Source organism: Neophocaena asiaeorientalis, unplaced genomic scaffold (genome assembly GCF_003031525.2).
Source record: "Neophocaena asiaeorientalis asiaeorientalis breed wild unplaced genomic scaffold, Neophocaena_asiaeorientalis_V1.1 scaffold226, whole genome shotgun sequence".
In the NCBI taxonomy this organism is placed as follows: Eukaryota; Metazoa; Chordata; class Mammalia; order Artiodactyla; family Phocoenidae; genus Neophocaena; species Neophocaena asiaeorientalis.
The window spans coordinates 24,723-37,380 of NW_020173037.1; the positions used below are offsets into that span (position 1 = coordinate 24,723).

Genomic DNA, 12,658 nt, shown 5'->3' on the forward strand with positions numbered 1-12,658 from the left:
TGTTTTATGCATTTTGAGGCTCTGTTGTTTGGTGTTTATAAAATTAGTAGTGTTGTATCTTTCTGTTGAATTTATTCTTACATAATTTCTTTGTTTCTAGAAATTTCTTTTTGACCTGAGGTCTACTTTACCAGATACTAATATAGCCACTTTTGTTGTCAGTGTTTACTTGGCATATCTTTCTATTCATTTACTTTCAACCTCCCTATAGTATTGAACTTGAAATTAGTTTCTTCCAAATAGCATGTGGTTGGTTCATGTTTTTTAATCTACACTGCCAGGCTCTGTCTTTTGATGGATGTATTTAAGTCATTTACATGTAAGAGAAAATTATTGATATGTTAGTGTTCAAGTTTGCCATTTTGTTGTTTTCTTCCTGTTCTTTCTCTTTTCTTGCTTTTTTGGAGTTACTTAAAAAATTTTAGGTTTCCATTTTGATTTATATATAGTTTTTCTTAGCTTTTTTGGTTGTATCATTTTCTCAGTGGTTTTTCTAGATATACAATAATATGTGTAGCTTATCACAGTTTACATATGCAGCATTTTATCACTTCTAGTAAAATGTGGAAGCTTCACTTTCCATTTAGGCACCTTTAATGTAACCTAGTATTGTGGCTTTTGTTTCATATTTCATATTCATTGACTATGATTTATACAGCTCTTGAGAAGGATTGTCTTTTGTATTTATCCATACTCCTGCAGTTTCTGTTTTTCCTTTTTCCACACTGCTCACAAGGTTTAAAAAAAATCATTTTCTACTGTTTGAGTACTTTCTTTTACCAATCTTTAAGTGTGTATCTGCTGGTTTCCAAATACTTAAGTGGTTTTTCTTGGGGGGGGGCGGGTCTAAAATATCTTTATTTCCCCTTGATTGTTGAGCAGTTTACTGGATATCAAATTCTGGGTTGCTGTTATTTTCTTTAAGAACTGAAAAATAATTGCCCCACTTCATTCTGGCTCTAAGATTTCAGATGAGAATTCTGTCACTAGAATTGATGTCCCTGTATAGGCAGTATGTTATCATGGTTCTTTTCCAAACTTTTCTTTATCTTTAGAAGTTTAATTTTGATGTCTTGCTGTTGGTTTCTTTGGGTTTATCCTGTTTGGGGTTCTTTCAGCTTATTGTAGAAATATTATATCTTTTACCCAATGTAGGAAATTTTGAGCTGATATGTTTTAAAATACTTTCTCAGTTTAATTTCTTTTTCTTTACCTCTTGGAACAATGATATGAATGAAGAATCCTTTGTTATTGTCTCACAGGTCCCTGAGGCTCTATTCATTTTTCTTTACTATATTTTGTCTGAATCTGTTGTTCAGATTAGTTGAATTGTATTGATTGGCCTACAAATTATTGATTCTATCTTCTGTAGTTATGATTTTACTATTGAGTCTACCCAGTAGGTTTTTTATTTTGGTAATTGTATTTTTCAGTTCTATAATTTCCATTTGGTCCTTTTTTATAATTTTTTCTTTTTTTTCTAATTTTTCATTGTTTCATGAGAACTTGCAGTTGATTATTGAAGCATTTTTATGACAGCTATTAAAAAATTCTTGTTAGATAGTTCCAGCACCAGATTGATTTGCTTGTTGGTATCAGTTGATTGTTTCTTTTTATTTGTTTTTTGATAGTATTGGTTCTTAGTATGAAGAACAATATTCAATTGTATTCTGGACATTTAGTCTATCTTAGGAGATGCTGGGTTCTACTTAAGTGTTTTATTGTTGCAGTATGCTGCTAAGATCAAGCACACAGGTCCTGACCTACTTTTGTGGATTGTGGTTCTAATGATAGTTTAATTTTTAGAGGCTTTGTGATGTTGTTTTGGTCTGCTCGGCATATCTAGTGCCAGTAACCTTAGGGAACAGAAGGGGGTTCCCCAGGCTGACCTGCTAGGGTCTCTTGGTGAAGGAGCAGAGACTCTCAGGCACACAGTGACCAAGAAGCTTCCCTTGTCAGGTTATTGCTGTGTTGGGATCCCCCATGCCTCTGAGAGACACAGAGTGATTCTTGGGTAATGTGTGAGTTGTCGAGATCTATCCTACTGACACCTAATCTCTCCACCTCTCTCCACTCTCTTCCTTGTCCTAGAATCTCTAATGGAAGGAGATCTGGGTCCATTGGGATTCCCTTGATCATTTATTATTGGCAGTGTTTCCAATTGCAATCTCCCTCTGGTGGTGCTGGGCTTAGTTGATACTGTCAGAGAGATTCCTGTTTGATCAAGAGGAGGAATGAGCTAGGTTGGGGGTGGGGAAACATGGGGTCTGGGTTACCTTCTGTTGGGTGCTCGGACATAAGTCACCTTGTTACTCTGTTATTCCTTCAGTCTTGGGCTCCCAAACCAGCTTGCTATTTCTAGAATTCTTACCAGTCTCTATGTTATTTTCAGGGATTATAGTTGTTTTTAGTGGGGAGAAGCTGGGAGAAACAGATCTGTATCATCTTGTTTAGATCAGAAGTTTGGAAATAACTAATTTTTACCTGTTTTTCTCTGGAGTTTATTTTAAAAAACACATTAATTATCGGGTTGGCCAGAAGTTCCTTCAGTTTTTAAGTAAAACTAAAAGACACCTTTTTTATTTCACCAAGTACTTTACTGAACAACGTGTTCACCATTTTGTTCCACTACTTTCTGCCATTTTTCAGCCAACTTCATAATTCCTTCTTCCCACAACTTTTTATCTTTTTGAGCAGAGATCTGTTCCAGGTGCCTTTTTTTTTTTTTTTTAAACCCCACATTTGTTTTTGTTTTTGTTTTTTTGTTTTTTTTTGAGGTACGCGGGCCTCTCACTGTTGTGGCCTCTTCTGCTGCGGAGCACAGGCTCCGGACGTGCAGGCTCAGCGGCCATGGCTCACGGGCCCAGCTGCTCCGCGGCATGTCGGATCTTCCCGGACCGGGGCATGAACCCATGTCCCCTGCATAGGCAGGCGGACTCTCAACCACTGCGCCACCAGGGAAGCCCTCCAGGTGCCTTTTACAGTCTTCCAGGGAATTGAAATTTTTTCTGTTAAGAGAACTTTGTGAAGACTAAAATAATTGGAAAGCCGAAGGTGCAATGTCTAGTGAACACAGTGGGTGGATTAGAACTTCCCAGCCAAACTTTAACAGTTTTTGCCTGTCATTAAAGAAACATGTGGTCTTGCGTTATCTTGAAGACTATGCGTTTTCTGTAGACTAATTGCAGACACTTTTCGTAGAGTGCTGCTTTCAGTTGGTCTCATGGGGAGCAGTACTTGTTGGAATTAATTGTTTGGTTTTCCAGAAGGAGCTTGTAGTAGAGGACTCCCTTCCAATGCCACTATATACACCACCTCATCTTCTTTGGATGAAGACCAGCCTTTGGTGTGGTTGGTGGAGGTTCATTTCAGTTGCCCTACTATCTCTTCTGTTCCACATCACTGTACAGTATCCATTTTCCATCACCCATCACAATTTGTTTTAAAAATGGAACTTTTTTTTTTACGTTTCAGTAGAAAATCGAACGTGGAAATACAGTTAAGAAAGTTTTTTTTTTACTGATGTGGAATCCAAACATCAAAGCAACTAACATAACCAAGCTGGTACAAATGCTTTTAACACTTGAATTGGATATTTTGAGTATGTCGGCTGTCTCCTGCATGGTATAATGTTGATCTCAATTAATGTCTCGATTTCATCGCTGTCAACTGCAGCTGGTCTACCCATCTGTGGAGCGTCGTCCAGTGAGAAATCTCCAGCATGAAACTTCGCAAACCACTTTTGACACGTTCGATGAGTCACAGCACCTCTTCCATACACTACACAAATCTGTTCTTGCATTTCAGTTGAGTTTTTACCTTTATTGAAATAAAGCATAATATGCCGAAAATGTTGCTTTTTTCTTCTGTCTTCAATATTAAGATGGCTACACAAAAATTCACCAGCTTTGGTAAGCTTTTTTTTTAATGCATGCTGATAGGACAGCTGTTACAATACACTCTAACAAAATTGTTTCGGATGAAGTTAAAGACAACTAAGTGCTACTACAGCCATTTTATGGAAGAAAACAAATGCACTTGGGCCCAACCCAATATTTAATCTGTTGATTACCTAGTATGGCAGATGAGGACTTAGCTGTCTTATGTGAGCATTCCATATCTCTGTTATCCTTTGTTATTGTTACAGGTTTTTGCTAAACCAGAAATAAATATTACTACTATGATCACATAAATGTGGCCCATTGAAGACTGAAGTAGTGTACTTTGTTTCCTTCTTGTGCAACCATTATTTTAATGTAGTAAATCATTGCTACATGTTTTTCTTTACATCATTTTTTACTTAATTATAGGTAATTAAATTTTTTTTTTTTTTTGCGGTACGCGGGCCTCTCACTGTTGTGGCCTCTCCTGTTGCGGAGCACAGGCTCTGGACGCGCAGGTTCAGCGGCCGTGGTTCACAGGCCCAGCCACTCCGCGGCATGTGGTATCCTCCCAGACCAGGGCACGAACCCGTGTCCCCTGCATCGGCAGGCGGACTCTCAACCCCTGCACCACCAGGGAAGCCCGTAATTAAAAATTTTTTATGCCTGCCCTTAGGCAATATGGCTTATTTCCTCCTTTTGCATGATATATTCTCCAGTATCTTCCTAATAAAGAGTGTGTTAAGAGTTTTTTTGAGCTCTGCATGTCTGAAAATTTCTTTATCTTGTTCCTATAGTTGATTAATAATTTGGCTGAGTAGAGAAATCTAGATTGAAAATTAGTTTTCCTCCGAATTTTTAAGGCATTGTTCCAGTGTCTTCTTATGTCCATTTCATCTTAAATGACTCAATTTAATTAAAATATAAGTGCAGATGGAGTTGGAGCTAGATATATTCAAGGCCCACATACGTATTTAGGAAAAGCAAGTTAAAACTTGATTCAGTACTCTTAATGTTTGCTTCATAATTTGGGTTTTGATCAGGAAAGCTAATGGGTTGGGATGTAGGGAGAAAAGTTTGGAAGTGTGGAAGACATTTGGTGAAAGAGGTAGCTAAAGAAACTTAGGGAAGAAAAAGTATGAAGTGAGTAGTTAGTTTTCTTATGTCTTGTTAACTTGCTCTGAAGTTCATAGTCCAAGTATCATTGTCTTTTTTTTCTTTTTAAAATTTATTTATTTATTTTAATATCTTTATTGGGGTGTAATTGCTTTACAATGTTGTGTTAGTTTCTGATGTATAACAAAGTGAAAGAGCTGTATGTATACCTATATCCCCATATCCCCTCCCTCTTGCGTCTGCCTCCCACCCTCCCTGTCCACCCCCCCCGTGGTCACAAAGCACGGAGCTGATCTCCCTGTGCTCTGCGGCTGCTTCCCGCTAGCTAGTTATTTTACATTTGGTAGTATATATATGTCCATGCCACTCTCTCACTTCATCCCATCTTCCCCTTCCCCTTCCCCATGTCCTCAAGTCCATTATCTACGTCTGCATCTTTATTCCTGTCTTGCCCCTAGGTTCTTCAGAACCATTTTTCTTTTTTCTTAGCTTCCATATATGTGTGTTAGCATACGGTGTTTGTTTTTTTCTTTCTGTCTTACTTCACTCTGTATAACAGACTCTAGGTCCATCTGTCTCACTAGAAATAACTCAGTTTCATTTTTATTTTTCTGACTTACTTCACTCTGTACGTATGACAGACTCTAGGTCCATCCACCTAACTACAAATAACAAGTTCATTTCTTTCTATGGCTGAGTAATATTCCATTGTATATATGTGCCACATCTTCTTTATCCATTCATCTGTTGATGAACACTTAGGTTGCTTCCATGTCCTGTTTATTGTAAATAGTGCTGCAGTGAACACTGTGGTACATGACTCTTTTTGAATTATGGTTTTCTCAGGGTATATGCCCAGGAGTGGGATTGCTGGGTCATATGGTAGTTCTGTTTTTAGTTTTTTAAGGAACCTCCATACTATTCTCCATAGTGGCTGTATCAATTTACATTCCCACCAACAGTGCAAGAGGGTTCCTTTTTCTCCACACCCTCTCCAGCATTTATTGTTTGTAGATTTTTTGATGATGGCCATTCTGACTGGTGTGAGGTGATTCCTCATTGTAGTTTTGATTTGCATTTCTCTGATGGTTAGTGATGTTGAGCATTCTTCATGTGTTTGTTGGCAATCTATTTATCTTCTTTGGAGAAATGTCTATTTAGGTCTTCTGCCCATTTTTGGATTGGGTTGTGTTTTTGATATTGAGCTGCATGAGGTGCTTGTATATTTTGGAGATTAATCCTTTGTCAGTTGCTTTGTTTGCAGATATTTTCTCATGATTTGATTTAAAATCTTCATTAGCTTCTAGACACTGCTCTAGGTTTGGGGGAACTATTTAAATAACCAGCAGGGGGAGTACTCAGTTCCTTTTGCAACAGGGACTCAAGCTGGAAAGATAGTTGGGATTTTAATATGTGCAGTTTAGAACAACAGTTTAAAATTTCTTTTTGTTTTTTCTGATATTAAAAATAATATGCACCTATTGTAGAATAGCTATAAAAGAAAGAATACAATAGAAAATAACACATGTAAATCTACAATCAGGTGATATGGGCACTTTCATGTATTTCCTGTTAAACTTTTCTCTCAATGCTTTTTTTTAAAGTTATTTTATAGATTTATTTATTTTTGGCTGCGTTGGGTCTTCATTTTTGCGCGCGGGCTTTCTCTAGTTGTGGCGAGTGGGGGCTGTGCTCACTGCGGGCTTCTCATTGCAGTGGCTTCTCTTGTTTTGGAGCACGGGTTTTCGTAGTTGTGACATGCGGCCTCGAGGGCACAGACTCAGTAGATGTGGCGCACGAGCTTAGTTGCTCCTTGGCATGTGGGATCTTTTTGGACCAGGGCTCAAACCCATGTCCCCTGCTTGGCAGGCGGATTCTTAACCACTGTACCACCAGGGAAGTCCTCTCAATGCTTATATCTGCTGCAAAATTGATGTTAGTTTTAAAACTTAGGGTCGTTAGTATTACATAGATACTCTTTTGAAAATCAATCTGAATATTCTTTTCCATCCTGGTAAGATCAGAAACAGAACATTTATTCTTGCGTATAAATAAGATTTCTGTTGGTTTCTCATAAAGTTGTAGATTTTAATTTCTGTTCTTTTAAGGAGCAGAACCTCTAGAGCATCAGAAAATTCCTATTAAGCAAAGAAAGGCAGCAGAATACAATGTTGTCTATCTTAAGGATACAACTAAAACATATATAATCAGAAGATGCAAACAGGGCAGCAGTATATTAAAACAGTTGTGTCAGGTTGCTGGCTTGGTGCCTGGTACATAATTTTGTACTCAGTTTTTGGAATGGACAAATAGTGGAATAGGGTGATGCTTTTAAAAAATTTATTGTAATGTTAAGACAAATAAAAATGGAGTACTTTTGTAAAGATTGAAACACACATGAACAGTTTCTTAAAAAGTTATGTGTAAGAAAGCTTGTCCAGTTGGTGTAGCTCTAGAGTATCTCCTCTTAAAAGCTATGACCGAGAAAAACAGTACGTATTATCTACCCAATAACTAATTTATTTATAGAAAGAAGAGAAACATACTTAGTGCCTGAGTTCTGGCCACAGTTTTACTAAGATCTCAAAAATATTTATCTTTGAACATTCTGTGTAAGTCCCTCCTTATTTTGAACCAGTTTTGTTGAATTCTGCATTCAGTTCTTGTCACTTACGCATTAAAATGACATAGGTAACAAATGTACACTTGTGAGTGTGGAGAAATCCATTAATCAAAGGGAAGACAGTTTTGAGGAGAGGTTAATGAAGAAATCACATTGCAGTAGTTGAAGAATAAAATCTTTGTGTTGACAAATCTCTATATAAGTGTGCTGGGGAAGAGAAGGAGCAAGGGATAGCATGATGGGGTGAGAGAGAGTTAAAACAAAAGTTAATGAGAAACTTGTGCATGGTTGAATGATGGCCTAAGGGGTGGAACAGATTAAGATAGGAAACTTTGGAATCCTGAATGCAGTGTCTCATGACTGGCATCCTGTTCTTCATGTTGAGGATTTTCTTTTTATAGCCTCAAGCCACTGGGATGTAAAGCTTTCTGTTTTTTCCTCAGCCTTTTAAAAAATTCAATAGAGACTATAGCATTTTTACCCAACATTGTGTATTTTACTGCAGCAGAATATTCCAGGCATGTGCAGAGAAGTTTGTTCTGTGTTTAGTTTACCTGTATGGTAAGAGCCATACAGGTTGGATTTTTTTTGGCTGCATTAGGTCTTCGTTGCTGTGCGTGGGCTTTCTCTAGTTGCGGTTAGCGGGGGCTTCTCTTGTTGCATAGCGTGGGTTGTAGGCGTGCAGGCTTCAGTAGTTGCGGCGCCTGGGCTCAGTAGTTGTGGCTCGTGGGCTCTAGACCGCAGGGTTAGTAGTTGTGGTGCACGGGCTTAGTTGCTCCGTGGCATGTCGGATCTTCCCAGACCAGAGCTCGAACCTGTGTCCCCTGCATTGGCAGGCGGATTCTTAACCACTGCACCACTAGGGAAGTCCCTAGAGGTTGGATTTTAATCCATTGTTCTTGGTGGTGGTTCTCAAACTTTAATAGTGCCTAACTCACCAGGCTGGTTGGTGGGCCTCTCATCACTCAGGATTCTAATTTGAGGTTTGAGTATCCTATCTCTAAAAGCATACGTGGTGATTCTGATGTGCATCGCCCTTGATTGCATTTTAAAAATTGTGGTCAAATAGAATGAAATTAACTGTTTTAACAATTTTTAAGTCTATGGTCTGTGGCATTAAGTACTTTCATGTTGTTCCGAAACTATCACCACCATCCATCTCCAGAACTTTTCATCATCCCAAACTGAAATTATACCCATTCAACAACAACTCCTCATTTTCCCCTCCCCGCAGCCCCTGGCAACCACCATTCTACTTTATGTCTCTGAGTTTGATGACTTTAGGGACCTAATATAAGTGGAATCATAATTTTTGTCCTTTTGTGTCTGACTTATTTCATTTAGCTTAATGTCTTGAAGGTTCTTCCATGTTGTATTGTGTGTCAGAGTTTTTTTCTTTCTTCTTTTTTTTTTTTTTTTTTTTTTGCGGTACGCAGGCCTCTCACTGTTGTGGCCTCTCCCGTTGCGGAGCACAGGCTCCGGACGCACAGGCTCAGCGGCCATGGCTCACGGGCCCAGCCGCTCTGTGGCATGTGGGATCCTCCCGGACCGGGGCACGAGCCCGCGTCCGCTGCATCGGCAGACGTACTCTCAACCACTGCGCCGCCGGGGAGGCCCCGAATTCTTTTCTTTCTTTAAGGCTGAATGTAGTCCGTTGTATGTGTATACCACATTTTGTTTATCATTCATCCATTGATGGACGTTTGGATTGTTTCAGCCTTTTGGCTCTTGTGAATATGGCACTCTGAACATTGTTGGGGAAATATCTGTTTGAGTCTCTGCTTTCAATTCTTTTGGGTATATGCTGGATCATATGGTAATTATATTTTTAACTTTTGAGTAGCCACCATACTTTTATCCACAGTGACTGCATCGTTTTGCATTTCTGTCAGAATGTACGAGGGTTTCAGTTTTTCCATGTCCTTGCTAGGACTTACTATTTTCTGGTTTTTTTTAAATTTTTTAAATTTTAACTTTTTTTAATAGTAGTCATTCCTAATGGGTGTGAAGTGGTATCTCATTGTGGTTTTGATTCACAATTCTCTCATGAATAATGATGTTGAGCACCCTTTCATGTGCTTATTAGCCATTTGTATATCTACTTTGGAGAAATGTCTTTCAGGTCCTTTGCCCACTTAAAAATTGAGTTGTTGGTCTTTTTGTTGTTGAGTTGTTAGGCGTTCTTTATGCATTTTGGATATTAGTTCCTCATCAGATCTTGGGTTGCATCTTAAGAAATGCTGGCTTGGGGTAAGGAGTTTGAATTGTGGAGTCAGACCAGCCTGTGTGTGAATCTTGGCTTGTGTGTAAGTTCCCTTGCATATTAAAACTGCCAGCTACCAATCTGGAGTGATCTACCTCTTTCTTGGGCTCTCCTTGTCCTCTATGCATGGGCACCAGTTTCAGACTTCACCTGGGGACTCCTGAGGTCGCAAACCTACAATGTGTCAGGATTTCATTGCTTTTTAAGGCTGTGAATAGTTTTTATTTACACGTACATGCTTATTTTGTTTATCCATTCATCCATTGGTGGACATTTGGGTTGTTTCCAGTTTTTAGTTATTGTGAATAATGTTATTTTGAACTTTGACATTTAAACATACATTTGAGGGACTTCCCTGGTGGTCCAGGGGGTACGCACGACTGCACGCTCCCAACCCAGGGGGCCTGGGTTTGATCCCTGGTCAGGGAACTAGATCCTGCACGCATGCCGCAACAAAGAGTTTGCATGCGGCAACTAAGAAGTCTGTGTGCTGCAACTAAGGAGTCTGCATGTCGCAGAGAAGATCCTGTGTGCTGCAACTAAGACCTGGCACAGCCAAAATAAATAAGTAAATATTTACTTAAAAATACCCAAACATCCATTTGAGTCCCTGCTTTCAGTTCTTTTGGGAAATCGAATTGCTCAGAAGTAGAATTGCTAGATCCTATGGTAATTCTATGTTTAATTTTTTGGAGGATCCACTGTACCATTTTCTATAGCAACTGTATCATATTGTATTTCTACCAGCAATGCACAGGGGTTCCAGTTTTTTCCATATCCTTGCCAATACTTATTACTTATTTATTTTTTGACAGTAACTATTATAATGGGTGGGAGTTGGTATCTCACATTGTGGTTTTGATTTGTGTTTCCCTAATGACTAATGATATCAAACATCTTTTTATGTGACTGTTGGTCATTTGTATGCCCTCTTTGGAGAAATGTCTATCAGACTTTTACCGAGTTTTAAACTGAGTTGTTGAGTTGCGGGAGTTCTTCATATATTTTGGGTACTAGATTCTTAGTTGGATATGTGATTTGCAAATATTTTCTCCCATTATATGAATTGTCCTTCTGCTTTCTGATAATATCTTTTGAAATTCATAAGTTTTAAATATTGATGAAGTTTAGTTTATTCATTTTTTGTTAACTTGTCCTTTTGTGTCATGTCTGAAACCGCTGCTTACTAACTTCTGTTATTTTTTGTCAGACCCTTGACAGAAATCGTTTGACCACAGATGTATGGGTTTTTCTGGACTATGAATTCTGTTCCATTGACTGGGTCTATTGTTATGCCTGTACCACACTGATTTGATTACTGTTATTTTGTAGTAAGTTTTGAAATTGGGATGTGAGTTCCAGTCATGGAACTTTTGTGGTTTTCTCATAGAGTCAGGATGAGTTACATGTTTGGTATCAATGTGTGACCGTATAGGTGGGTTATTGTCAAGGAGGGAACCTCACCTAAGCCTTGGTGTCCAGAGTTTTTACTGGGGCTTTGCTGTGGACTGCATATTTGTGTTCTCTATTCCCAACCCCCATTCATATGTTGAAACCTAATCCTCAATGTGGTAGTATTTGGAGGTGGAGTCTTCGAAAAGTAAATAGGTCATGAGGGTGGAGCTCTCATGAATGGGATTAGTGCCCTTATAAAAGAGGTTCCAGAGAGATCCCTCCTCTCTTTAGCATCAGTGAGGAAGTGGGCCTTTGCCACATTTCACCGCTAACACTGAATCTGCTGACACCTTGATCTTGGACTTCCCAGCTCCTAGAACTTGAGAAGTGTTTGTTGTTTATAGGCTACCTACTTTATGGCGTTTTGTTATAGTAGCCTGAACAGACTAAGGCTCCATTACGTAGACATAAATGGCTGATCTCAGGCTCCAGTTCTTCTGTGTGTGACTTAAAGCCTCCACTCTAAATCATACTGTTTTTCTGGTGTCACCAGCCCCCATGCTAACAGTATGGGGTGTGATTAGCCACCACCCTAAATCACATTATTAGACTGTCTGGTGTAACTGAAGCTCTCAGGCAAAGAAAGACACTTCTGTCAGCCATGGTATTCCAAGGGCATAGACATTACTTTCCAGAAGCCAAGGACAAAGGCTAAACTTGTTTGTTTGTTTGTTTTTTGGCCCGCTCTGTGCCGCTTACAGGATCTTAGTTCTCTGAGTATAGATCAAACTCAGGCCCCAGCAGTGGAAGCACTGAGTCCTAATCACTGGACTACCAGGGAATTAATTCCCTAGCCTTCCTTTTAGGTGAGGTGAGATTCTTTACTCCATGTTTACTTTTTCAGTCTTTCCCTAATAGGTCTTTTACCCATGGTTGTCTTTCTTTTCACACCTTAAGAGCCCATGTTTATGACAAACACAAATCCTCTTCTCAGTCTGCAAATGTCTCTCCCTAATTCACATTCATGTGCCCTCATTTTGAAGTGAATTTGTGATTGCTGCCTTAACTCACAGAGTTACTATAAGGCTTCAGTGAGGGAAAGAAATTAAAAAGTGGTTTTTAGAATTAATCTCTGCAATCTTCATACTGCCTCTGCATGTTTATACTAACTTCTGTTATTTTACTTCTCTGTATTGTGTTTTGTGACAGGTCTAATGATCATATCGATTTCTTGAGGACAGAGTTCATGATGTTTCTCTGTGTTTTCTGTGCTTAAGTGATTACAAGCGCTGGTTTGTTGAATTTAGTTTTCAGTAATGCTAAAAATATATTGAAATTCCATTTGTTTTTAACCACCAGAGTGGCTGCATTTGGTTGTGC

The 12,658-nt window shown here is 38.9% G+C and overlaps 1 protein-coding gene across 9 annotated transcripts in view; it reads left to right on the forward strand.

The window, feature by feature from the left end:
- The window catches only part of SPIDR (scaffold protein involved in DNA repair), a 331,517-nt gene that overhangs the window by 14,855 nt on the left and 304,004 nt on the right, over nt 1-12,658 (forward strand). The window lies entirely within an intron of this gene.